We start from the raw sequence: 24,592 nt of genomic DNA on the forward strand, positions 1-24,592 counted from the left end.
AATGCTTTCATTGCAAACAACTTTCCTGGCCCTCCTATTCATATGATCATATTGCAACTCTATACTCTTCCATTAGAGAAATTCTGGATCAGCTGATAATATTATGGAAGATTGGAAAATGTCCCCAGGCTTAGGTTGAATGATCCTGAATTTATTATAGGTGAGGACACCTGGGATTGAGGTTATGCTAATATGCAAAATGCTGAACTGTTAATGGCCACACACATTATTTTACTATTTTCTCAAAGAAGAGTGTGAGAGAATGCAGTAAAATGTTACCAAAAAGTAATATTTTTTACAAAAATCAAAAATATGTTCCTGGTTATGACTGTGACAATGAGTAACCATGATGCAGTTTTGATAATTCTCTAACTAGTAATAAGGCACAAGACAGTTTAGCAACTCACATTAGATATATGTATTTATGCATGCATGTATACATTTATTTTTGCTTGTAGTAATTTATAATTCTCTTTGTTTTCTAGTAATTTTCCAAGGGTTATGTATAATTTCATACAGCAAAAACATTTTCTAACACCATTAATTTTTCAAAAGTTTGAAATTACTCATTCAAATTGCATATCATATAATAATCACTAAAAATAAAGAATAACTAGAGTTTTACTTTATACATAAAATGAAGGTCATAGAAAATATTGTGGTAGAATTTTGCATTCAAGATATATAGTAAATATACACTATCATAAAATATATTGACTCTTGACTTTCCCTTTCAACACAGTGTAATTTATATCAAGTTCAAATGTCAAAGGTCATCTTAGCAGATTTCCTATTTGGAGCAAAATTATAAAATATGATAACAAGTTTCATCTACTAATTGAGTTTTGAAACACACATTTATTATAAAAATAATTGATTGTTCACAGTGAGATTCTTGAATAAGATAGTGATGTTACTTTATGAACTCTGAAGTTAAACTGTTAATAACTAATGTACAAATCCTATGATTTAAATGCTATTATCACTACGTCAAATAAATTCTTCCACTATGAATGGAAGGGTATTTCATCATAAAAAATAAAAAATGAAGGCACACCTCAGGATAAGTAAAACGCAAACCAGCATCAATTCATATGAAATAAGTGTGGTTATTTTCTAAAGAAGACATACATGACAGAAGAAAATGGGTGATATTCTTTCAAGTTCAATGACAGGAAGAAGAATGGGTGGCATTTTCTAAGTTCCATTTTTTTCTTTGAACTAGCTCTCACTTGTTTATTCAGATGGATGACTTTAAATGCAGTACATATTCCAAGATGTAGAACTTTTGCTTAGGCCACCAATTTTTATTACTAAAAATCATTATTGAGCCATTCTGAAATAATTTGAGACAATATAGACAAAAGGTATGATGAGAAATGGATATCTAGATTGTTAAAGATAAATTCAAGAACATGAACTTAAGACATAATTTTTGTAAAATGTGGAGTAGCCTGGAAAATATTTACCCAAATTTCTCTCTTGCTTTGTGTCTGAGCCTGTGATCTAAGGCATCTTACACTGTGTCAAGGGCAGAATGGCCCTAGTCTATGTGTTTCCATGGATCCTGAGACAATATGCGCTGCCTTTCTATTAATACATAGGGCTATTATAACATTAGTAATCAGAACCTTTTCAGAGGGGAAAGAAGAAAATTCCAACTCTCACTGGACTCTCACATACTCTCATGTGCAATTCTAGATATTATGAAGACTATTTACAAGCACTTGGAGTGAAACTGTCTATTCTAGAGTCCAGAAATAACTGAAAGCCTCTTGAATTTTACATTTAGATAGAGATTGTGTTGCCCTTTCCTACTAACACATCTAATATTATGAATCACTGGAGAGCTTTAAGGATACAAAATGAAAATTATTTTGAAAAAATATTAAAAATTTTTAAAAGAAGCAGCATTAACACTTTATTACTTTGTTTCTCTGAACCAGGTTGAAGGTAAATGCCAGCAAGTACTCTAGGCTTAATAGAACATCTCAAGTTTTTATGGCTCTCTAAAGAACAATTCTTTTTTTCTGGATGGGTAGAATTAAGAGTACATCACTAGAGTGTTGTCTTCCACAGTGGGTGTAAGTAGGTAGTGTCCCATACATATTTTCAAAGATTTTAACTGTGTACATTAAGATAGATATTTTATTTTTAATTCAAATCAGAGGAGTCATAAATGCATGCATGCAATGTATCAGTTGAAGAAAGGAAACAAACCAGTTTAGAAATTTTAAATTGAAAAGCATTTAATACAAGGTACTTCCAAAATGGATTGGAAAACTGAAAAATAGGTTGTATTCTAAGTTTCCTGAGAAGATTATAGGAACATTACAGAAATGCTTCAACAGGGGGTGATACTACATCTTGTCCACTGACATCAGTGCTAAATCAGAAGAAAAAAAAAAATGTTGTTGCCAAGGCTGTCTTTCATGCCCAGGAGAAAAATATAGAGAGTAGGAGCATGTTCAGGGCTGGCTCATATTTCCATGTTCTTGCTGGCAGCACCTTGCTTGCCAGTGCTGTCAAGTACTGCAGTATAATAGCCTGTGACCAGTTTTTGCTTCTAAGTCTCAAAAATGTACACCAAATATTGTAAGTAGAATTTTTAGGCATAAGAGAGTTTGGGCAATGTAGTTGCCAATCTTCCAGCATTCTCACCTAAATGAGAAAGAATGTGAAATTGAATGGGGCCAATCCAGAAAATCCAGCAGATACTAATATATTCTACATCATAGTAATCATTAATGTACACAGGTAATACCAGAAATCTGAGGTAAAAATGATGAAATGTTCATTTTGGCGGTGCATATTTAATGTATCCGTCCTTCCAAATTAAAAAAAAAAAAACTCTACATCAAATTATGTGGATGTTTCCATTATTTCAAAATCATATATTTTCATGTATTATTATAATATCCTAATGTAACTGATAAGAGATCTATACACATTTTCAATATTTGCATATTTAATTTTTATATATTTCTTAGCTGTCTGCTGTTTTTCTTAAATATAGGCAGATGTAAATAATTAAATAACTCATGGTTTGTTGTTAGTTTCTAAACTATCTGAGTTTCATTTTACTCTTCTGAGAAACAGGGATGATAAAAATGAAATGTTCAGTTTAAACAAAATGATGCACTATAAAGCTTAGAATATGACTTGAGTATGGTAAACATTCAACTATCACTAGCTATAATACAGGGAAGATGATCATGATTATGATTGATGATATAGAAATTATAAAGAGGACTCCTACTGAAACACCTACGGAGTTTGTGCATGAAAAATACGTTTTCTTGTAATTTTTGTGTACAAACAATACCTTGATTTGGTGACTGTTCAGCAATACTCATATTTTCCCCTATAACTCTTAAGTTACTACTAGTATCACTAAGATACTTTTGTTTTAAATTTGTTTGGATGCATATAGAATTTCCTTAATGCTGGAACTTAAAAAACGCCGTTAGGTTATATGTAGGTGTTGGATTTATTTCTTTAATTTTGTCAAGTGCCAGAAAAGCATTCTTCCCTTCCCACCTCCTAAAAACCCCACTCTCAGGTTCATTACCATACTCATCTTCTTTAATTATTTGATTAATGGCTTATCTTTTGTTTGCACTTTTGGATATGTTTATTATATCTATATATCTTTCTCAATGAATGTATTACTAATCATTTTGGTATTTTCATTATAATTTACATCTCTCTTTTTTCTTTGTGTCTCGTGATACTTTTTAATGCATTTCTTCAGAAGTTTTAGATTTGAAGGAAAGTTACAAAGCTAATACAGAGATCCTTTATAGTACCCATCCGAATTCCCCTCCATATAAGGTTCTTATGTTACTATGATACATTTGTTGCAACTAACGAAACTATATTGATGCATTATTCTTAGCTAGAGTCCATTTGTTATTCTGATATTAGTTTTGCATAATATCTTTGTCTATGTTCTAAGACCCAACCCAGGTTATCACACTACCTTTTAATCATCCCGTCTTCTTAGTCTCCTCTTACTTATGACAATTTCTCTGGCTTTCCTTATTTTGGAAGTCTTTAACAGTTTTGAAAAGTGCTGGTCAGATATTTTTGTAGAAAACTTATCAGTTGATGGTTTTATGATGTATTTCTAACAACCAGACTGTAATTATGAGTTTTTAGGAGGAAGGAAGACACAGAGTTAAATAACTTTTCTCATTGCATATTATCAAGGGCAAATACTGTCAATGTGATTTACAACTGTTGATGTTGACCTTGGTCGCCTGGCTGAGGTAGTGTTTGTCAGGATTTCTACTGTAAAATTATTCATTTTTCACCCTTTCCAAGCTGTATTTTTCTGGGAAAAGTCACTATGTGCATTATACACACATGAGGCAGGGAGAGTTAAGTTCCACCTTTTTGATGAGAGTATGTCTACATAAATTACTTTAAATTCTTCTGAAGGAATTTTTTATCTATTTTTCCTCATACATATATAAGTGATGAGAACACTGTAAAATAATCAAACTTTTTCCAAACTCTTTAATCAAAGGCTTACAAAAATCTGAGGAGCATTTATTCCATAACTATATCTGAGCCTCAGCAAAACAATAAGCTGCATGGTGTTTTAACTTATCCTATTCCCCTCACTCTTTACCAGCTCTATGGAAGTTTTGAAAGCCCAAAAGTAGCAGTGCAAACAGGTTGGTGGGAAAGCCACCAGCCTAATGGCCACTGGAGGAATCACAGTGGATTTGAACCTCCCCGAAAACACCACCCAGATAGCTGTAATTATCTGAATAGGTGAAACACAGAGGGCATATTTTTAATGAATTTTTTTCAGAAGTTTTAGATTTGAAGGAAAGCGGCAAAGCTAATACAGAGATCCTTTGTAGTACCCATCCGATTTCCCCTCCATATAAGGTTCTTATGTTACTATGATACATTTGTTTCAACTAATGAAACTATATTGATGCATTATTCTTAGCTAGAGTCCATTTGTTATTCAGATATCCTTAGTTTTACGTAATGTAATATCTTTGTCTATGTTCTAAGACCCAACCCAGGATATCACACTACCTTTTAATGATAACTGTGAAGCTATAACATAAGAAAATTCTTTTGTGATAGTCTACATTTCGTCCTTTGATCTCCCAACTTCATAATTTATTTCTTAAAATGTGTATACATTAAAGTTCACTCTTTTTTTCTGTATAATTCTACAGATTTTGACAAATGTATAGTGGCGTGTATCCACCTCTACCGTGTCATACAATCATTTCTATCAGAATGGAATCATAGACATTTTATATTTAGTTCAATATTTATTTATTATGTTGCTCAAATTCTTCCAATTTTGGCCATTGTGAGCTTTTTTTAATTGGATATTGCATCACTTTGACATGCCTCTACCAGTTTGTTTTTTGAGCACCTCCTTTTTTTTCTGACACACAGATTACTCCATGCTCAGTTTGTATATTTCCTGACCCAATCTTAGAATCTGTTATTTTTCCAAGCATATCTTGTTCCTTTTATTGGACAATAGTCTTTGAAAACAAGATCTGGCTGCTGGATGTTATTGCTATCAGAGTGTCATTGCTTTTAGGCTTTCTTAGCAAGTAGAACTTGTGTGTGTGTGTGTGTGTGTGTGTGTGTGTGTGTGTGTGTGTGTACTTAATCCAACAGCACATAGTTTATTCTAGCCTCCCTGACTCTGCTTATCTGAATCTTGCCAGTTTAACAATGAGAAAGCTATCTCCCAGCATCCACCATCCATTGACTTAGTTGTTTATTCCCAGTATATGAGTATAGCAGGTTCAACATTGTTAACTCCCCCTGAATAATAAATTTGCCAACAAAATAAGTACACTGCTTCTTTACTGATCTTTTTGTCTTTAGTCTTACAATCTCCACTCATTTCTAAACTTAGGTCAGAAACATTTTTCCCTTTCTCCTTCTGTGAAAGTGTCTCATATATTATATTATAATAAAATTATTTTGTGGTAATCTGTATCTCATCCTAGGATCTCCCAACTTCATAATTGATTTCTTAAAACTTTGTGTACATTAGGGTTCATTTAGTTTTTCCTGTATCATTGTATAGGTTTTGACAAATGTGGAGTGCCATTTATCCATCATTGCAGTGTCATACAAAATAGCTTTACACCCCTAAGTTGTCCTCTCCATTTCACCTATTCAGATAGTTACATCTATTTGGGGTGGTGTTTCAGGGGAGGTTCAAATCCACTCTGATTCCTACAGTGGCCATTAGGCTGGTGGGCATTACAGCAATCTGTTTCTGAAGCTACTTTTTGGTTTTCAAAGCTCCCACAAAGCTACAAATGAGTGAGGGGAATGGGATAGTTTAAAATGCCATAATAAATGAAGTTTATTTTATTGAGGTTCAGATACAGAATAAATGCTTCTCAGATTGGTGTCAGCCTTTGATTAATTTAAAGAGTGTGGAAAAGTTGATTTTAACCATTCTTTTTCAGTGATCTCATAATTTACATAGAGAATCGAATGTTTTGAGGTCCTTACTACAACATCCAGGGAGTGATTCCCTTCCACCTCTCTTTAGATGGAAACTGAGGTTGTTTCCCATTATTTACAATATAATAATAAAACATTGACTATCATCTTATATTTACACAAATATAAGCCTGTTCGTACATAGTTATTTGAAATGGAATAAAGACTCAAAACAGATGAGTATTGTTCTATCATAAATAGAAAGAAGTACTGATACATACTGCAATATAGATGAACCTAGAAAACATCCTAAGTGAAAAAAGTCTAATGCAAAATGTACATAGTATATAATTCTATTCATATGAAATGGACAGAATGGGCAAATAGACAGAATATAGATTCATAGTTTTCATGGGCTGGATGGTGTGGGAATGGAGAGTAACTGCTAATGACTATATGGATTTTTAATGTTTGATGAAAATGTTCTAGAATTAGATAACAGTAATGGTTGCACAAATCTGTGAACACATTAAAAACTACTGACTTGTACATTTAAAAATGGTAATAGATACACTTTAAATGGATGAGTAATTTATTCATTCCTACTATAAATACCATACATCTATTAATAAGAAAAAAAGTAGATTCATGTAGATTCATAGACTTTTTCACTGCTACATAAATAAGGAAAATTTCATAAGTTTATTGTTTCAAAACTCAAGTGACCTTACAATAGCCAAACAACAATTCTATAATTACTTTTAAGTGTAAGTGGTTTTAAATGTTTGTGTATAGATACATGTAAATGAAGAGGAAGTAAACTAGAATATCACACAAAATGTTCATTCAGTTTGAAATTGAACTCAACTCAAGCTTGTCTGAGGCTGTAAAAGCAATGGAAGGAAGCCATGACCAGTTTCTAGTATTTCTTCTGTGTATATCCATGTGCTATGATTCTTCATATTCTTCAGGATAGGAGTGAGCAGAAGAAAATAAGATAATGGATTGATAGAGCTCAATTAGTTTTACTGTGAGCTAAAGTCAACTTGACCTTGTCAGTGAGGATGGGAATAACATTTATCGGTATCGGGCAGGTGGGAGGGGAGAGGGGATGGGTAAATACATAATGAATGTGAGGCACACCATCTGGGGGATGGTCACACTTAAAGCTCTGACTCAAAGGGGGAGGAGGTGCAAGGGCAATATACGTAACCTTAACATTTGTACCCCCATAATATGCTGAAATAAAAAAGACAAAAGAAAAACAATTGGTTTTCTTTATTATCACAGGAGAAGTTAAGAGTTTGTACTACTTAGAGGAAAAACACAGATCACTCATTCAGTAAGTGTACATTAAAAGTCTACTATGTGTCATTTTGAGTTTTAGACACTACATAAATCAACAATGAACAGGAATGACAAGAGCCCTGTTATCATGGAAACACTATGAAATTGAAAACAGACAAACCATACACAAATGCATTAATAAAACTTCAGAGAGTGGTAAGTTTAAAGGGAACAGAGAGTAAATAGAGCGGCTACATTAAAGAATGATAGATTTGGATATCTTCCATGAGTCCATCATTTATGATTTGACATATTAATACAAAGGATCAGAAGAAGGCAATCATAGGAAAAGTCAGAAGAAACCCACCTGTTCAGACTGCACAATCTTTAGGACAAGAAAATATATTTGAGGAAGACAGAGGAGGCCAAGGTAGCTGGGGGATAACAAAACAGGAAAGAATATGATAGAGTAGGCTGAAGGAAAGCAAGGACCCAGAATATGCAGTTCCTTAGAAACAATGGTGAAGAGCAATGGGAAAGCCTTTAGATATTTTAAGAGAGAAGTAATTCATATTAAGTGTGATGAATCGGAGGTGAGGAGAAAGAGGGAGGCTGTGAGACAGTTGAGGAGACTTTTATAGTTCAGGCTAGAGATGATAGTGACTTGGAATATGGTAAAAGTGGTAAAAATAAAGGTAAGTGAATGCATTAGAGATATCATTTGGATTTAAGATGTCAATATTTATCGATACACAAGCTGCAGGATAGGAAAAATGAAATAATCAAGATTACTGGACTATGAAATATTGCCAGTGCTGATAATTTTAACTGAGATGGGAAGGACTAGTAACAGCTATGGGTGGTAGAAACAGCAATCAAATGTTTCATTTATATTTATGCTTGAATTAATAATTTTATGTTTATAAAAGATAAATAAAATAATTATTATTTTATCTTTAGACCTCAGACACAAGTAATTATAGTATATGGCACATTAACACTGGTCTGACAAGCTCTTAACTTATTTATCTATTCATTCATTCAATTTTATTCCCATTCACTACTTCCACTCTCCTCTTTCACCATAAGAAACCATCCTAATGAATTTTATAAGAATATTTTTACTTGTGTATATTCCTATAAAAGGTGTAATTTTTATGGTTATCTATTTAAATTTGCAAAATAAAATGTTGATATGATATAGACGTTATTCTCATTCTATTTAGTTTTCATTTAGAAGAATGATTTTAAGCTTTTAATATGTTATGGACTGTACACCTATAGTGATTCTGGTGATTGCCATAATATTCAGGAGAGCCCATATAGCAAACGCTATGTATTCATTTCACTACTGTTATATGAATGTCCTGATTTCCCCTACAATCACATATACCCTGTAAATAAAACTATGGTTAACATTCTAGTAAATGTTACTTTAGACACTTGTTTAAGAATTCATCTTAGATATTCTCCTAGGAGAAGGTTTGCTGGGATGTGAAATAAATATTTAATTTAACTTAATATGACCATTTTGATCTCTAGAATGTCTATATCAAAATACATCCATTCCAGCAACAAATGAGGAATCTGAATCCTATAGTCTCTGGAAAAATTATATTAGGAAATTTAAAATTTTTGCCATTCTGATGTATATTACACCTTCTATAATTTATATTCAGCATTCATATTCTAACAATGAGTAAAGTGTGAGTATTTAAATTATGTTCAGAAAAATAAATTTTAGTATGAATACTAACATAAATCATTTGAAACCCATGTATTCTCTTGAAATGTATTGCAATTATAATGTAAAAATCAAAATACATTTAATAATTTTTGAGCACTTATGACATGCCAGGCATCTTTCCTTTTATAAATACTATTTTTAATTGAGGTGAGACATTTGAAACTTACTCTCAGCAATTATGAAATACACAATACATTATTCTCTGTAGTCATTCTACTATGCAATAGATTTTGGAAATAACAGTGAAGAAAGAAGTAAAGCAAAACAAAACCTTGTCATGAACTTTATAACAATAAGCATTTATATTGCTCATGAGTCCCTGGATTATCTGGATAAACTGACAGATTTGGCTATACTCACTCATGTCTCTGTTTGGCTGTGTATCAGGTAAGCAATGCTGCTAAAATTTTTTGCATATTTTTCAGATTTGGGGCTTGGCTGGCTGTAGTCTGGTCTAGTATGTCCTGGCTGGAACAAATGGGCTCTTCTCCAAATTATATCCTTTTTTTTCCCCATAAGGCTAGGTGAGTTTCTTCTCATTTGTCCAAGAGAGATAATAGAAGTGTTGTCCAAGAGGCAGTTGTCCAAGAGAGATAATAGAAATGGGCAAGGCATCTTGAGGTGTCAGCTGGAACTTTTACACCATGAGTTCATTAACACTATATTAAATTAAATCACAAGACCAATTCAGATGTAAGGGGTAGAGAATGGGATTTACCATTTAAGGATAATACATAAAGTCATATTGCAAAGAGCATATATAAAAGATTGAGTGGAAAAATTGGGATCACTTTTGCAAACAAAACACATACCTAATGTGTTTTTTGTAATAATTTAGGCTTTTACTTGGGGTATATCTTAGTTCCTCAGTTGGGCTATTATAACAAAATACTACTGACTAGATAGCTCTTAAACAACAGAAATTTATTTCACACAATTTTGGAGGTTAGAAGTCCAACATCAGAGTATGAACATTGTCAAGTTCTAGTGATCCCTCTTCTGGGTTGCATAGTGCCAACTTCTAGCTGTATTCTCACGTGAAAGAAAAGAGAGAGGATAAATTTCTTTTGAGACTCATGAAGGCAGTAATACCATTCATGACTGTTCTGCTTTCATGATCTCATCTAATCATAATTACCTTCTAAATGCTTCACCTCCATCTTCTTCCAAATACCATCACACTGAGGGATAGAGTTTCAACATATGATGTTGGGGACACAAACATTCAGACCAGAACCGAGTAAAAAGAAAAGTCATTAGAGGTTTTTGAACAGAAGAGTGATATCCAAACAGTGACAAGGGATAATTGAAAACACAACTCTGGGGTTCATAGGAGATGTCTGGGCTGGAAACATAAATATAGATGCTAAAATCATAAACTTCCTTTTTAAAATTTATATTGCATGTACATTTAATGAATTTCATTAAATTATATTTATGTTTTAACATCATCAAAACTCATAACATTTTGATATCTGTATAAGTATGTGAGAAAACTATACTATTTAAAAATTTGATGAATACAGTCTCTATATTTATATACAAATTATAGAATAAAAGAAATTAACTCAGTTATTTGCTTTCTCCAACTCCCAAAGCAGTGCATTTTAGAAAACCTATACATATTAAACTTCTTATTTATTTATTTATTATTTTATTTCACCATATTACAGGGGTATAAAGGTTTAGGTTACCTATATTGCCTTTGCCCCACTCAAATCACTGCACCCATCCCCTCCCCAGCCATCTCCTCCCACACTTGATGAATGTAACTACTATATGTGCACATAAATGTTCATCAGTTAATGCCAATTTGATGGTGAGCACATGTGGTGCTTGTTTTTCCATTTTTGTGATACTTCACCTTGTATAATAGGCTCCACCTCTATTCAGGATAATACAAAAGGTTCTAGATCACCATTGTTTTCTGTGGTGAGTAGAACTCAATGGTATAAACATATCACATTTTATTAATCCACTCATGTATTGATGGGCACTTGGGCTGTTTCCACATCTTTGCAATTGTGAAATGTGCTGCTGTAAGCATTCTGGTGCAGATGTCTTTTTTATAGAATGACTTTTCTTTCTTTGGGTAAATGCCTAATAGTGGTACTGCTGAATCAAATGGTAATTCTACTTTTAGCTCTATGAGATATCTCCATATTACTTTCCACAGAGGTTGTACTAGTTTGCAGTCCCACTAGTGGTGTATCAGTGTTCCTATCTCTCCGTATCCATGCCAACATTTATAGTTTTATGACGTTTTGATAAAAGCCATTCTCACTGGAGGTAAGATATCTGGGATATCTTACCTGTGGTTTTGATTTGCATTTCCCTGATGATTAGAGATGTTGAGCATTTTTTCGTATGTTTTTTGGCCATTATTCATCTTCTTTTGAAAAATTTCTGTTCATGTCCTTTGCCCACATTTAATGGAATTGTTTGATTTTTTCTTGTAGATTTTCATGAGTTCTATACAGATTCTAGTTGACAGCCCTTTATTGGATGTGTATCATGCAAATATTTTCTCCCATTCTGTAGGTTGTCTGTTTGCACTCATCATAGTTTCCTTGGCTGTGTAGAAGCTTTTTAATTTGACACACAACAAAATAGGCATAGATGGGACTTACCTAAACATGATAAAAGCTATATAATGATAAACTCACAGCCAACATCATACTGAATGGGGAAAAATTGAAGGCATTTCCATTTAGAACTGGAACCAGACAAAGTTGCCCTCCATCACGACTTCTATTCAAGATACTGCTGGAAGTCCTAGCCAGAGCAGTGAGACCAGAGAAGGAAATCAAAAGCATCCCAATGAGGGCAGAAGAGGTCAAATTGTCACTCTTTGCTAATGGTCTGATCTTATATCTAGAATAACCCCAAGATTCATCTCTGAGACTACTGGAATTGATAAACAAATTCAGCAAAATTTCAGGTTACAAAATCAATGTACAGAGATCAGTAGCATTCCTATATGCCAATAATAGTCACACTAAGAACAAAATCAAAGATTCAATACCCTTCACAATAACAACAAAGAAAATAAAATACCTATGAATATATTTAACTAAGTAGATGAAATACCTTTATAGGGATAACTAACAAACACTGAGAAAGGAAATAGCAGAGGACATAAACAAGTGGAAAACCATATCATGCTCATGAGTTGGCAGAATCAACATTGTTAAAATGTCTATATTACCTAAAGTAGTCTACAGATTCAATGCAATTTGAATTCATTACATATTTAAATGCCAACATCATTTTTCACAGGTCTAGAAAAAATAATTCTGTGCTTCAAATGGAACCAGAGAAAACCCATATACCAAAAGTAATCTTGAGAAAAAAGAAGAAATTGGGGACATCAATTTACCAGACTTCAAGGTATGCTGCAAGGCTATAGTAACTAGAACAGCATAGCATTGCACAAGAACAGAGACATAGACCAATCGAATGAACTGAGAACCCAAATATAAAACCATCTGCATATAGCCATCTAATCTTTGACAAAGCAGACAAAACATACACTGGGGAAAAGAATCCTCATTCACTAAATGGTAAAATTGGATAGCCCCACTTAGAAGACTGAAACAGGATCCACATGTCTCACCTCTCCCAATAACTCACAATGGATAACAGACTTAAACCTAAGGCATGAAACTATAAGAATTCTAGAAAAAAATGTTGAAAAAACTTTTATAGACATTGGCCTAGGGAAAAATTTATTAAGGAGACCTCAAAGGTAATCACAGAATATTAATCTTGATCCTTTTTTGCTGTGTTATCATATGGTGATTTGAATGTTGTCTGTTTTTTTTTTCCATTTTTGGCATCATTCTCCTCCAGAACTGCACTATTTCACTCCTACGTGAATGTGAGGAGTATGGACAAATAAAGTGCTTTACTTTCATCCAAAGAAGATATGTATGTTTGTGTGTGTATGTTTGCATGCATATATGTGTGTGTGTGTATATATATATATATATATGTTTGTGCATACATCTATATCTATGTAAATATATATAAACTAAATGCATGTTATTAGGGAAAATCCATGTAGAAATTATTTTTTAAAAGCTAGGGCTTACTTCAAGCAGTAAAAATACATGTTTGTGATTTTTATATATTTCTAAGAAACTAACACAGTTGGCCTGATTATAGAAATTCCAATTAACTGGGCATCTGTTGAAAACATAACAGAATAGCATACAATCTGTTTCAAATTTTTTTGCATATTGTGGCTGACAGACAGTTTAGTAAAGTAAACAATAAGGAGAATAAGGTTAGTACTTTATTGACAATTAAGTGTGAGTGGTTGATACTTGTAAGGAAAGGCAATTGAGAAAATCAATCATAAATCATCCTGGCAGGAAATAGGAATTTAAACTAGAGTTTTAAATTAAAAAAAACATAAAATTATAATTAATTCAGGAAAATATAGTATTCTTTTAATAATACTTAGAAATATTTAATGTATAATATCAGAAATCTGAAAAAATAAATCAATATGATTTTAAAAGTTGATTAAAAAATAGATATTATAGGAAAAATTAACATATGATTCTAAATTTACGTATATAGAAATGTACTATATATAAATACATAGTATGTATATACTGTAGCAAGAATATATATGTGTATAATTATATATATACATGTGTATATATGTGTGTGTGTATATATATATATATATATATATATAATCTCCACCACACATAAAGCATGTGAAAGATATTGTGTTAAGCAATAGAAATTCAATGACTATATTAACAATATTTAATATTGTCCTATGATGTTGGGGTTTCTTATTTTATTTTTCTTGTGAAGTCAGGGCAAGAACATTTTACATGTGAAACATTTAAATGAGATATTTGTGAATGAATTGAGAAAATGGGTCTTCTTTGATGAGAATATTCTGAAATTCCTCAGGAAAGATTCTGCCTGTCCCAGAATTTTCAGATGCTGTACTAGGATGCAATAGCTGAACATCTTTAATTTTCTCAAAAGTTTAATTTGATCCACCATTAATAATAATTTCTTTGCTTTTTAGGTCTTGCAGTTTACTTAATACTTTACTTAATACTTCTTTCATTTTGTTTCTGGTTTAAAAATCTTAACATTCACAAGTGATGTTACACATAAGAGTTTAATAGAGCAATTACATAGCTAAACAGTCTCCTTTGGCTTGTCAGTGGTCAATGGAATGAATTATCTTGAGGTCCATTGCAGACAACTGTATCCACACTTAGGTACTAATAGAGTCTCACATGATATCTTCCACCAATGACTGACCACCAAAAAAACCCAAAACAAAACAAAACAAAACAAAACAAAACAGTAGTGACTGAATATGGATTTCTTTATTTTATTTCTTGCTGCCCATTATTTCTTAGCCTGCCCATTTTTTATAAGGTCAGAAATTTTCAAAATATGTGAGTAAATTATGTTTGTCATAAAACTAAAAATTCATAAGTTATGTATAAATAAAAATATATTAGTATAGATAGATATAAAACCATAGCCCACACATACAACTAATAAAAATTTACACTGCATATACATCTTCTAAAACAAAACTAATATAACATCAAAGGGACTCAAAATCAGTTATTAGGCAAATAAATAATGTATACAAGAAGAATTAAAATATATAAGAAATTATACTAGTAAGATATACCACAATGATCCAAAAAAGATACTGAAGTAAATAAAAGGTAGTATTACACCAAACTTCTTTAAAAATTATGGTCAGTATATTAATATATCATATTTACAGCTATTAGATTGGTTATATTTTTAGACAAATTATTTGCCCTTTCCATATGAATAAAATATTTTATACCAAAGTGGAAAAGTAAACGTACCACTAATTTCCTATATGAGTTATTATAAAAAAATTAAGATTTTTAAAATAGCTGCTTTTTGAAAGAAAAAATAAGAAAAAAGTTAATTGTAGATGTCATTTTAATAGTCTTATTCATGTCTGAAGTTTGAAATTATTCAAAGGATAATATGTCACTACACTTCCTTACATGTTCCCTCAAGTGATCAAGGATTTACTCTACACTGCCTGTATTTTGTTATTCATTTGTTATTCAAGGAAAATAGAATGCTAGCAGTAAAGTATCTTAAAATTCATCTGGATAATAAAGCTACAAAGATGAATAAAAAAGTCAGAGTTCCTACTCTTAAGGAATCTATATTTTAAGTGAAGAAGATGGAATATTTTAAAAAATGTATATTTTTCAAGGTAATACATGAAGAAAAAATAAAATTCAAGGTAATACATTTCAAGGTAATACATTTAGGAGACTAAAAAATTAACAATGGATGAGCGTATCAATGAAGTCTTTCTTTTAATGTGGTTTCTGTTGGCCATATAGCTACCTGGAGAAATGATCATTTAGCTGAAGTTAACCACAAGTGCAAAATCCTTAAGTTTAGAGTCATTCGATGACCTTCAGGATGATCAGTGATTTTGAGTGTAGGAGTAAGGCAGAGAATGGTGGGAGTTGAGATCAAATGGTAGTTGGAACTGGATTATGTGGAGATGAGGGCCATGCTGAAAACATGAGCTTTGATCTGGGAGATATGTGAAGATATTGGAGGACTTTAATGGTGCTATGGTATATTCTGGCTTAGTTTTTTAATAGCTTAATTGAAGTATAATGTACATACCAAAAATTTACCCATTTAAGTGTATGTTAACTTATATACTAATACAACCGTAATCACAATCCAATCTAAGAAAATTTCTCATCACTTCAAAAGGTTCCCTGCTTCCCATTTTCCATCAATTCTGCTCCCACTTCTCTTTCTGAAAAATTACAAATCTGTTTTCAGTATTTATTATCTTGTTTTTACAAATTATATATGATATCATACAGTACTAGTCTTTTGTGTCTGGCTTCTCTCTCTGAGCATGATGTTTTTGAAATTTACCCATGTGTTTATATTTCATTTCTTATTAATGGGTAGTATTTACATTTTTTTTTCATAGATCTATAGCAAGACTCAGAAAGACTGAAAATTGATGTGATATCTGTAAGGCTCACAGTTTAATTTTAAAATCAAGCTACCTGATATTCAAAAAGGTTAAGTGGACAGAATGCATAGCTCTTACTGGTGACTGCACTGTCCTGCACTAGTAGCCATTTCTGGTTTTTCAGTAAATGTCTCCATGACACCGCTCTGCTTATATTTCTTCCTGTCTTATGTCCTTAATTCTATATCCATCAGTCATTTCTTTTTTTTTTTTTTTTTTGAGACAGAGTCTCACTTGTTGCCCAGGCTAGAGTGAGTGCCGTGGCGTCAGCCTAGCTCACAGCAACCTCAAACTCCTGGGCTCAAGCAATCCTTCTGCCTCAGCCTCCCGAGTAGCTGGGACTACAGGCATGCGCCACCATGCCCGCCTAATTTTTTCTATATATATTAGTTGGCCAATTAATTTCTTTCTATTTATAGTAGAGACGAGGTCTCGCTCTTGCTCAGGCTGGTTTCGAACTCCTGACCTTGAGCAATCCGCCCGTCTCGGCCTCCCAGAGAGCTAGGATCAGTCATTTCTTGATATGCTCTTGTTCACTTGCCATGAATGTAGATTTCTAATTTATTAAAAATGTATTTATTAAATTTTAATCACATCATTGTTTATAATGAAGACACACCTCTCCTTTTTATTTCTAGTTTATGTTTAATTGATGATTTCATATTTTCCCATTACCCAGAAAAGTATCTCTTTAAGATGTCCTACTCCCCCATATACCATGAAATGATGTTAGTTTTGTATTATATATTTTTACATTATTTAAATGTGTCTGATCTATTTTGCAATTTAAGTAACATTTACATTTTAAACCCTGCACTTGTCCATTTTGTTGATGAAATTTATTTTCTAAACACCTATTAATTTTTTATCTGTCACTGTCCGTTACTTAAACCCTCTACTTTATTTTCACTTTAGAAACTAAATTTCTTTCTGCACAAGTATTCTGTTTATTAAAATATTTTACTAACATAACCCTGGATATACCATTAATACACAGATCACAAACTACCAGCTAGTAGTTTGAAACAAGAATACTGACAGATTTATCTATACAATTTGTTTTTTATTTTAATAGGGCAAATATATAAATATTGATAGATTGCTGGTTTAATAACAAATGTCATGGGAATTAGAGAAAAGCACCTACAAAAGAATTGTAATAGAATCTGACTTCAGTTTGTAATGTTTGGCTGCTGATAGCTTTCAAGCTTCACCCATTTCTTGTTCCCTTCTCCCTCATCTGGGTAAGTTCAGAACAAAGTCTGAGTGCTCACTTATTTGGTGCTAACAAGGTTCAAACCTGTGAAACCCTGCCTGCCTGCCTATGGCCAGCCTACCACTTACAATAAAAACCCTAATGAACAAGTCCTGATATACACTGCTCAGAGATGGTTTAACAATTCCATGTCCAAGATGCATCTCTTCTATCAATTATTATCAAGATAATAACAAAATGGCTATTCACTAGTTCTTTTTATCATACATTGTCACCTCAAGACATCTACCAAAGCTTAGATGTTGCGAAATAATGAACTTTGTCCACAATAAACAGATACTTTACTAAAAACGCACATATAGACCAACGGTTATAATCTTAAAGCCATCTTCTAGATATGGAGATACTAGCAAAGAGCCCTTCCCTTCACCCTTCCTCTTCCCCCGCTCCAGCGACTAAGTACAGGACTAAGTCTAGCAAGATGCATACTCTACTATCTCAATCCCATAAAATTGGATGTTGTGTATATGTCAGGATCTAGAAGGACATGTCCAACTGTGAACTGCTTGTGACTGTGGAAGACTTTTGTTCTTTGCTTCTTGTATTTTTCAGTTTCCTATATTGCATATATTAACTTTTAAAAAAAATAAAGGTTATTTTAAGGTTAAAAAAAACAAACCCTAAGCCAGTCTCCTTTGTCTGCACTCAAGCCATTTTCAAACTAACTTAGGAGGTCTGTTCTACTCTCCCCAGAAACCTTCATTATGTGAGCAATAATCCTTTCAATACCTCTCTGGTATATGTTTTTCATCATCATTTTCAACATAGAAACCAAATTTTGAGTGGAGTCTAACCTGTCTCTACAGGATGTCTAAAACATCAAGGATCTGCAGAAACTGGAGATGTCTCACTTTAGTGCAGTATATGCATATTAATTTATGAGTCTTCTCATTTATTTATTGTGTGTATAACCCAATGAACATTTAATTTTCAACAGCCTACTTTAAAATACATAGTAGTTTACATTTTTTAATATTGTTGTTAGGTAGACAGTGAGGGACACACAACCCTCCCGAGCACAAAGGCAGGTGACCTGAACAATTACCACACCTTGGAGGAGAAGGGAATGCCCTATTAATCTGCCAGTCAGAATTAAGGGCACCAAACGCAAAAGAAGGTAGGGGGTTCCCTAGCCTGCAGGCCACGCAGCACAGGCATAATAGGGCATGGAAGGTGACCTAGAACAACTGAAGACTAATTAGCATGTCATTAGCTTAAATCTACATTGTGGTTCATCCCTCTACCCATTGGGCTTTCAGAAAGGATCATGGGAAATCTGCATGCACAGTAAGACTCAGGTTATATAACTCCCAACTGTCCATCCAAGTAGTTCGGTGGCGACATTTGAACCATAAGGAGGGCCCAGGCTAGGCAATATAAATCAGGACCCCAGACCATAATTAGGGCCCTCCTGTTATGACAGGGTGTCTGTACGTTGTCTGTGGCTAATGTATCTTATTTTGCTCAGTAAACTTCACCTCTTACTTGACTTATTTTGGTGTGTTTGGTCATTCTTTGGCCAAGAGCACACCAAGAACCAAGAATAGACAACTATGACCCGATACTATCATGATTTATTGAAAGATTAGCCATGTATTTTCCAGGAATATCAAATGAAACCACAAGTTGTTAACTATAAAGTAATGTGTAGGAGAGAGGATAGTTATAATGATTGAAATTAAATACAAAAAGAGCTTTGTTCACTAAAAGATAGGTATGTGATTGATGCTTTTCTTTTGGAAAATCTTTGAAGGCTTTGGCATTTTTTTTTTTAATTCTAATGTCTACCTCATTGAGAAAGGCCCAGTCCAGGCTTTATATAACATATTAAATTATAGTTATTATTCTTACATATTTTAAAACATCAAAAAATGTCAGAACTTTTAAAAAGTCAGTATTTCATACTTCAACTCTGCAAAAAATACTAGGGATTATTTCATAGAAGCACTTACTTTCGATGATAGGACAGAGTAACCTAATATTCTAGTATCTGAAAGTGGTTAATGAGAGTAAGGTATTTGAAAGATCAAATACATTTAAGCTTGAAGTCAATTTCTAGGGGGATAAAAAGGAGAAAAATATCAGCATAACCTAGTTAATGAATCATTTAAAATTTCTGCCTTTTATGAATTGTGATATGTTTGTGTTTCTTCACTGATAGATATGTGATGAAAATAAAAAAAGCAATTATGAAGGAAAACATTTGAGTAGGATCAAAATGGGTTATGGACCAAATCAGAAAAAACTGTGATATCCTTGGTTGTTTTGAGAATGAATCAATGAGTTAATGTATATGAAGAACACAGAATAGTGCCTGGCCCATAATAAACATTCAATGTTGCCTTCCTTATATTATTAGCATTATTATTACTATTATTACAAGCATAGGAAAAGTCATCAACAACCTATTATTCCAGTTCTTAATATGTCAGAATTTGAACTGTGGGTAATTTATTTCTCCCGCATTTTCTAGACTTGTGCTTCTTTTTCTATTTGCATATTTATTTAATTAGGTTAAAAATTAAAAATTATTCTAATTTAATTCACAAAAATATTAATCACCAACGTGTTTAATTTTCAATTATATTTAAGCTGCTCTCACTCCTCTCCCTTTCTCTCCTCATGACTTTAATTAAAGGTCAGTGATTCCTCATATGATAATACTGACTTTGATATTCTTGCTGAAACTCCCAGAGTAGAGGTAGTTAACCAAAAAAAATGAAAAGAACTTGAGTGCCAGCCACTGATCTCAGTATTATTATAGTCAAGGCAAACGATTCCTGCCCTTAAATGTCTTGTAGTCAAGTGGGTTGATATGACTGTATTCTCTTGATTCTTAACTCCAGTATCCCTTACAGGAAGATTCAAATTATGCCATGTGTTAGGAATCTAAGTCTAGCAACTGTCTTAAAAAAAAATTCTTCTAGTTGCATTACTTTTCTCAAAAGAGAAAATTCAGTAAATAAATGTATACAGACATTTCCTCTGTTTGAATCTAGGATAGCTCAACATCTAATACTATCGGGATTTTCTTCCAGGATATCACTTAAATCCTGTCAGCTGAACAGTTAACTGGTGTATTTATGAGACAATAAATAATATTTACTAACTTTTTGTCTTTGAATAGTTTCCCATATTTTCCTAATCAGTTGAGGTAAGAATTATGTAAAATATAATTATAATGGATTAAAATGGCCTATAGTTTTAGGTCAGATATTTAGGAACTCACATATAGTTGTATGAATGACTACATACATAATCATTAAAACTAAGCAGAGGAAGTACAAATCCTAGATTTATACAAAAACTTGGAAAATTATTTGTATGGCAGGAGTAAATAACCCCAAAGGTAATTATATGCGATGTAGTTTTAATACATGATAGTATTATTAACAAAAATGTGATGTTTTAATCAACCAAAACAACCAAAAAGAAAAAAGAATGTAAAAGGAAGATATACCATAATTCTATAAGACAAAAGTGAAAACTGCTATTGTGAGGCAAATGGAACTAAAATAAGCTTGAGTTTTATTTGCTGTTTCCAATTGGAAGAGTGTGTTTAACATGGACAAAGATAGTTCAAGAGAAAGGGAACAGAGAGAAGGGATGAACAGAGTGTTCTGCTTGGATAGGTGGGAAGGCATGGGATCTGGCCTCACAAGCTCCAGGGCCATTTCTTTCCTGTATTTTACCAAATAAATAAATATAAATAAATAAATGTACACTACCTGGGTAATGGGCATACTTATGTATCATTGACTCAAGCAGTACAAAAGCAATCCATGTATGTAACCGAAACATTTGTACCCCTGCAATATTCTGAAATTTAAAGAATAATAAAAAATAAGCTGCAAAGATGCAATAGACATTAACTAGATTAAAGCTATGATGATAATAAAATAAATAAATATTGTCTATAAACAGTCTTTAATTCCTCTTGGGAATAGATTGCAATCTGGTTTGAATCTCCATTCTAACTTACTTCTACTTGGCTCCACTTTTAGGTCTTGACATACTAGCACCATTCAAAAGAATACAGGACTCACTTCTCTTTAACAACACACCATCTCGGTTTTCCTTTAAACCTCATCTGTCCACCTCTCTCAATACCAATCTCTTTGCTGATTCCCCCTCTTATCTTCTTTTCAGAGTTCCCATATGCTCAGTCCCTGAACTTCTGTTTTCTCTTTGTACACTTTCCTTTTGTGATTTCATCTAGAGTATCTGATAACAATTTACAAATTTATATCTCCAGTGCATGAACTCCAAACTGATTTATCTCTTTACTTGATGTTTTCAGTGATACTCATCTCATATTTCAAACTTGATATGTTCAATTATTCACTGTTTCTCACCTACCCATTCCCAAACCTACCTCACCTACATTATTTTCTCAACCTGGTTAATGGCAACTAAATCCTTTTCGGCGGCTTAGTCCAAAAATCTTGGAGTCATTCTCACCAACCTTTAGTAGCATCATGGACTTGCTCTTATTAGAAAATACCAAGAAATTTCCTTCTCAGACTTATTTGCTCTTTTTCTTCTCTCTATCTAGAATAATCTTTCCTAGTTCTCAAACTCACATCTTTACATTAATCACGTATTTGTCAAATATCAACTTATCAAAGAGGATTTCCTTTCTAACTTGTGCAAAAGGAAAATTCAGTCCTCCTTCTGGAAGCCTCCTGTCCTTATCCTGAACTATTCTTAAAGTAATTTTTGGTGTATATTTCTTTCAAAAGAACAAGAAGTAGAAAATGTACTTAAGTCACCAACTAATTTAACTTTGCTACAAGTTCTTCTTTTTGTTCTCCCAAGAAGAACCAGATTTTTATTACTCTTTGATTTTATTTTACATTAACTAAAAGCATGCATGAAAAGATTTAATTTTTCTGTGAATACAAACACAATAGCTAACTATATTGAATCACTTCAACAGATATCACCGAAGAAATTAGAGAATAGTAAAACACTAAGAAAGGCTCACTAGAAATAAAAGTGCAAATAATATACCATTTGGTATCTGATATTTTGAGGATCCATGTTCAATACTTTCTTATCCAAATAAACATATTATTTTCATAAAAATAGATTTCTATGATTGTGTATCTCTGTGTATATGCAATTATGAGATGGGATTTCATCATGATCCAATTAACTGTGTTAGATTGGTAAATTCCCATTTATTTCCTGGCGTCTGTTTCCATAAGATGACAAATATGAGATATATTCGTATTTTTTATTTATTGTTTGTGACTTCTAATTTTTAACTGGCTGTTAGTAGGATAGGATTTGTGATATGCATTTGTGACATGTAAGACACTGGCTGGAGAGCACAAGGAATGGAGAGTCATTTAGGTAGACCCATAGAATGTTGTTTAAGGTCTTTGACTAAGCAGTCACGCGCACACGCACACACACACACACACACACATACACACTAAAAATAAGTACCTTATCCATAAAGGCAATGGTAATTCTTGGCACACAAACAGTGCTACTCTAAGGATTGCAAAAACACCAGAGAAGACTGCAGGGAGAAGGAAAAATTTCCCAGTTTCTGACACAACAGAATGAAGTTCTCTGTCACCTATGAGGATTAGAAAGAAAGTATCATTTTTACCTCATTTTCAATGTCACATTTTTGGAGTACTCAAAGTAGTAAGTATCCCAGATGGCACAGTGATAGAAGCCATGGAATAATACCAGCTGAAGAAGCCAGTGCTCAGCAGAGGGACATTAGGAGAGCAAAACCAGCCATCCAGCAGTGCACAGGTTTTCAAAGCAAGAGAGAAATGTGCTGAAAATTTCTAGGGTGTGAGGAAACATAGGAGTAACAAAATGTTTGTGCATTGGAATATTTTGGTTATGTAGATGGTGCTGCAGAAGTAGTAAAAGTTTATGTGCCTTAAAATATCACTGGTGTTTATTGAGTTCATATATTGTTTTCATGGCAGATATGGATTGTGCAAGGCAAAAAGTGTATTGACAGTTGCATTTTCTAATTTTTTATGCTTTTAAATTCAAAATAAATGCAAAATGTATAATTTCATTATTTCACAACTTCGTTCAAACCCTAGACATTTCTACTGGCTATTACTAGTCTTGAAAATGACTTCCAAACCATGTTTAGTTTAAAGAGAAATTAGAAAGAATAGGGAGAAAAAATACTTTTACAAAACGATGAAAAGAAACCATTAGGAGGGATAACAAAAATGACTGGAGACAAAAATAAACAAACGAATATTTTGGTTAATTTCAAAATCATTTTCAGGTTGATTTCCACTGAAGATCAGCTATTTTTTTGTTACATTTTTTCACCTTCTTCCTCTCGTTTCTCAGGGTTTTTTTTCTCTTTAAAACAGTTTGTATACTATTAGAAGTTAAAATCTTATAAATATTACATTAGAAGGAACAATTATGTTCTCCAGTGCTCTAATTTCTTGTATTCATTTTTGGTTCTATCCATGGAACGTAGATTATCAAAACTAAATCAGTATGTGTGTGTGTGTGTGTGTGTGTGTGTGTGTACGTTCATGCACATATGTGTTTTGCAAAATAACAAAGTCTGAGCCAAGACATGCAGTTCAAGATGTTATCTTTAAAAAAAAACCCTTCAATTTGAAATATCTTTGTCAAAATTAATATTGAACAAAATAAATTTTTAAAAATTTGATCACAGAGAGAGAAATCATTGACAATTAGCCAAAGACTGTTGTATGAGTCTAGAAGAAACCAAGTGAATAACTTAGTTTTGTGCAGACTCATATACAAGTATTTA

Source organism: Microcebus murinus, chromosome 13 (assembly GCF_040939455.1).
Source record: "Microcebus murinus isolate Inina chromosome 13, M.murinus_Inina_mat1.0, whole genome shotgun sequence".
In the NCBI taxonomy this organism is placed as follows: Eukaryota; Metazoa; Chordata; class Mammalia; order Primates; family Cheirogaleidae; genus Microcebus; species Microcebus murinus.